Raw genomic sequence first — 5,125 nt, 5'->3', positions numbered from 1 at the left:
TTTTTTTTTTTATTGCCTGTTTCTTTTTACAGGGCATAGGAACACAGAAACATGAAAGGTAAAATGAACACGTGGACCGAGCCTTGGTCCGGTGTGTTCACATTAAAATTTCTTCAAGTTACATAATTCATCCAACAGAGGTAACCAGTCAGGAGGCTCTGGTTGCGCTTTGTACAATTCGCGTATGTAATCTATGTTCGCGATGAAGTTTTCCCTTACAGGACGTGTGTGAGGGTCTGCATTACGGACCGCCATTCTCGTCTGCCATATGCTGTGTAGTCCTATTAACATAAACATGTCGTATGGGACTCCGTCTTCATTGTGCACGCACAGAAAACGAATGCCGTAACTTGTGATGCGTAGGTCTTTTTTCAATGTGCGCTGAAGGATGTCCCAATGGAAGACGGCGTCCCAGCAGTAAATAAACGCGTGTTCTATAGTTTCGGGCTTCTTACACAATAGACAATTCGTCGTCCATGGGACGTAGAGGTCTTTATCGGCTAACCACTGCTTTACTTGGAGTGTCCCAGAGTGAAGTTTAAAGAAGAAAGTTTTTGCTCCCGGTTTTACGTTCATCCTTATAACTCTTCTTAACACGTCCTGTCCGGGTCCGACATTGAATAAAGATCTGTATCGCGGCGTTGGTAACAAGCATTCAATGAGGTCTTTGTAAAGTCTTTTCCGTTTTACAGAGGACAAGTACTCTAGTGAAAAACGTACTTTGAGAAAATAAAAGATTGTACAACTTCACGCAGATACCCTGACACATATTGATACATGCTATTCGACGACACAACAAATTCTGGAACGTGGGAGCACAGTCTTAATTTTATTACACTTTGCAAAAATTCGTTTCTTTGGTCGCGAAGAAAAATAAAGCGAGACACAAGTTGCCTAATAAACAAGTGACACAAACCCAAACCTCCGTTTCGGGCCGATAGGAACAAATTTGAGCGACTTGTTCGCTCCCACGTCGATTTCCATACAAACACAGCAAAAATCCTGTGAAATTTCTGCACATTCACGCGTGACATACAAATGACTTGGCACACATACCATATTTTGGATATCAAAAATAGGTTGCATACAGACGCCCGTGCAAAAATAGACAGTTCACGCCCTCCCCAGGCGTTTGTTTTTTGTCGGGTTGTTTCTGCTTCGTCTTTCCAGTTGTCGTTGTTGTCACGATAGACCTGAAGTGGTACCCCAAGGTACTTTAGCGCGCGGGTTTCCCATCTTACATTTACATATACATCAGGTCTCATATCCCAATTACCATACCAAATGCAGTTGTTTTGTCCCAATTAATCATACTACCTGTCATGGAAGAAAATTGTTTGACCGTGTGGACAACTTCACATATGCTCTGCCTATCTTGACAGAGTACAGCCACGTCATCGGCATATGCTAGAATCTTTACTTCGGTGTTCTGTAATCTAAATCCATGCACATTTGAATTATGAATAATTGATAAACACAAGGGTTCTAGGTACATGGCAAAAAGTAAGGCTGATGCCGGACATCCTTGTCTGATAGAACTGAGTATCTCAATTTCTTCACTGAGCACCCTGTTAATTACCAGGCGTGTTACGCATCGCGAGTATGCCATCTTTAATCCATCAAGAAGCACACTTCCTACTTGCACATGTTCCAACACACTGAACAACACTTCATGGGAAACACGGTCAAAAGCTTTCTGTAGATCTAATTGCATCATTGCGATTCGGTCTGCAAAGTGATCACAAATCTCTAAGACACTTCTTACTATGTGTGTATTTGTCGTAATGCTACGACCTCTTATGCCACATGTCTGGTGCGGTCCTACAATGTCTTGAATGACATTCTGCAGTCTCCTGGCCAACACCTTCATGAAAATTTTGTAATCCGTGTTCAATAGGCTAATGGGCCGATACGACGTCACAGACTGGAGTTTGGTGCTATCATCTGTTTTGGGGATTAAAACAGTGTGCGCCTCAGTGAACGAGCGTGGTAGTCTTTTCTTTTTATAACCATCTTCGATAACTTCGAACAGCGCGCGTGCGATCTCTTCTTTAAACATTTTATAGAATTCTGCTCCTATTCCATCTGGACCAGGCGTCTTTCCAGTGCTTAAGTCATCAATAGCTTTTTTAATCTCCTGTACGCTGATAGGAGCCTCCAAACTTTTTTTCGTTTCATCGTCAAACTTGGGCACGAAAGAAAGGAATTCGTCACTAAATCCACTCGCCATCGACAAACGCTTTCCAAGCAATTCGCGATAGTGTTCAACAAATGCTTCCCTTATCTGACTTTTTTCTTTCGTCAATGTGCCATTGTACACTATTTCCTTAACTTCTTTTCTTTCTGCATATTGCTTTTCATCGCCTAGTGCCCGTTTTGTAGGTGTCTCGCCCATCCAAAGCTTTTCTGTTCTTGACCTAATAATAGCACCTCTGTATTTCTCTTTATCTAAAAATTCGAGCTTGTTTTTTGTATTTTTGATTTCCTCGGTGAACGTGCCCGGTTTCGCATTCTCTTCCTTTAAAAGTGCTTGCACTTGCAACTACAAATTCTTCTCGCCTTGTTTCTTCTCAAAATTAAGCTTCGTCGTTCGTTCTATAGCACTTAGTTTAACATTTTGTTTGAAAGTTTCCCACCGTTCTTCCCAGTCATCTTTTTCATCTTCATACATCATCGTTAACGCTTCTGTTACTTTTTTAGTAAACGTTTCATCTTTCAGAATGCTATGATTTAACTTCCAAAGGTTCGAGTTGAACTTTGTCGTTTTTTCCTTCTTTCCAAGCGTGAATCTCACCAAACAGTGGTCGCTAAACGACACTGGTGTAACCAAGTATTCATCACAGCACATCACAAGGTCAAGTGGAATGTAGGCTCTATCTAAACGCAGCGTGACTTTGACCCTGAAAATGTGTGAACTGGGCCCTGCCATTAGACATGCAGAGGGCCACATCTTCTAGTGCATTCTCTGCAATCAGTTCACTCAAAATCAACGCGCTTTGATCGCGGATATTTACACGCTTGGAGCGGTCCTCCATTGCGCACACACAGTTAAAGTCACCCATAAATATCACATGTCTACTACAATCAAGAAAACCACTAATTTCTTCAAAGAAAGCTTTCCTTTCGTTCTCGCGGTTCGGGGCATACAAGCGAATCACGCGACATTCAAAATTCAGTTGCGAGAAATCACATACTACGAATCGTCCGCTATCACTGCTTCTTATATTTGTCTCCACAGCACCAATAGATTTTTTTACGAAAATGGCACACCCTCCCGACAAGCCATTGGAATGTGATACACAAATATTATACGTGGTGCGAAAAGGCAGAACCATTCGATCAGTTTCCTCCTGCCTCTCTACTTTCGTTTCTTGCACGGCAATCACATCTAAATCGTGTTCTGCAAACAGTCTGCTTAATTGGTACTGACGTCTTCTAGCATCTAACCCGCGCACATTTAGAGTGGCGAAACGAACTGCTCTCTCAAGTCTAATAGCCATTTTTTTTTGTTAGAAAAAGGATGCGCTCACCAAAAACAAGGTGTGCCCCGATTTTCGGGTACACACGTAGTGCGTTAGCTGTGTTGTCAAGTGGGCGGCTGAGCCGCCCTCTTCTCCCCCTCCTTGACGTTTGGCTTTGCAGTGGGCCGCGGCCGGCGACTAGTTGCCGCTTTCGCCGGAGGTTCACTGCTGCTGGCGTCCTTTGACTCTTCACCGCCGTCGTCTCGTGGTCTCTTTACCACCGCACTATTTTCTTCTGCTTCACGGCAATCCATGAAATCCTCTTCGGGAGGCTTTTGGTGAACTTCCGCTGCCTCAGTGTTTGCACTTGTTTTATTGGTGGCATCCTCGGTGACATTGGAGTCCGTACTCTTCTTCTTCGCTTGAATTGGAATTTGCACATGTGCAGTGATTTTCAAACTTTCCTCAGTTTTCGGTGGCTCATTTTCTTGGGTGCTTGTCTCTTGTGCCCCTGAAATTGCTGCTGGACTCACACATTCTTCTGCTTCGGCTTCGTCCATGGTGAGCTCGGATTTCTTCGTGCTCACCGTGGTCATGGCAGCTGCAGCATACGTCCTCGAGCAGTTTTCTACGGTATGGCCAAAGCGTTTGCAGACGTTGCATCGCGGAACGCGGCAATCCTTTCTGATGTGGCCAATTTGCTGGCAGCGCAAACACCTTGGTGCTCTTCCGGGCATCACGACAAGGGCGAGCTCGCCTCCAACACGAAGCTGATGTGGTAAATCGTCCAACGTTACGTCGGCCTTCAGTCGCACCACAACTGTACGTGTCATGGTGCTCTGCTGTCTGTAGATGTCAATTCGCCATTTATCCAGTCCTATTTCAATGATCGTTCCGTAGGGGCTCAGCGCGTTTCGCACATCTTCTTCGCGTAGGTGGTAGAGCAACCAGTGAAGCTTCAGACGGACGTCGCGGTGGCTTGGATCAATTACGATGCATCGCCGGCCCTTCACCGTCAATTCCGGATCACCCAAAAACTTCTTCGCGCCTTCAGCGGTCTTGCAGGTAACCGCCCACACATGGTTCATTTGATAGGCGCCAAGCGCAAGAACTTCGGTGGGCGGGACACGTTGAAACAGTGGTTCACGGAAATCTTCTGCACGGTACGGCCTTCCTTTTATATCAGCATGTAGAAAAACAGTATTTTGGACAACCTACCCAGTTGGCAGAGGGGGCAAAATGACTGCATAATCCTGCGACACTTCATTCCTGGTACCGCGGCTTAACTGGGCCGCTACATCCGCTCCAACGGAGCTCATGATAGACACGTCCGTAGGCTTTCGCGGCCGGAAGTGGAATGCTACACCAGCGGCGCGTCGGTACATCGGTCATAATAAGAAGAGTGTCAATAATAAAGAAAGAAAAAGAACAATAAATGAGCATGGCGAAGAAAAAAGAAGACTGCGCCGCCCGGGAATCGAACCCGGGACGCAAGAATGGGAATCTTGCATGATACGACTACACCAGCAGCGCTTCGGTACATCGCTCATAATAAGAAGAGTGTCAATAATAAAGAAAGAAAAAGAACAATAAATGAGCATGGCGAAGAAAAAAGAAGACTGCGCCGACCGGGAATCGACCCGGACGCAGAATGGAATCTTGCA

The 5,125-nt window shown here is 45.1% G+C and overlaps 1 non-coding gene across 1 annotated transcript; it reads right to left on the bottom strand.

Moving 5' to 3' along the window:
• Positions 1-4,923: 4,923 nt before the first annotated feature.
• On the bottom strand, positions 4,924-4,994 carry Trnag-ccc (transfer RNA glycine (anticodon CCC)). The gene has a single exon. It is a non-coding gene; the product is annotated as a tRNA-Gly (tRNA).
• Positions 4,995-5,125: the final 131 nt, after the last annotated feature.

The sequence above is a fragment of the Dermacentor silvarum genome, chromosome 1 (assembly GCF_013339745.2).
Source record: "Dermacentor silvarum isolate Dsil-2018 chromosome 1, BIME_Dsil_1.4, whole genome shotgun sequence".
In the NCBI taxonomy this organism is placed as follows: Eukaryota; Metazoa; Arthropoda; class Arachnida; order Ixodida; family Ixodidae; genus Dermacentor; species Dermacentor silvarum.
Note: the sequence above shows the minus strand (reverse complement) of the source record. Positions and strands in the feature narration are given on the sequence as shown.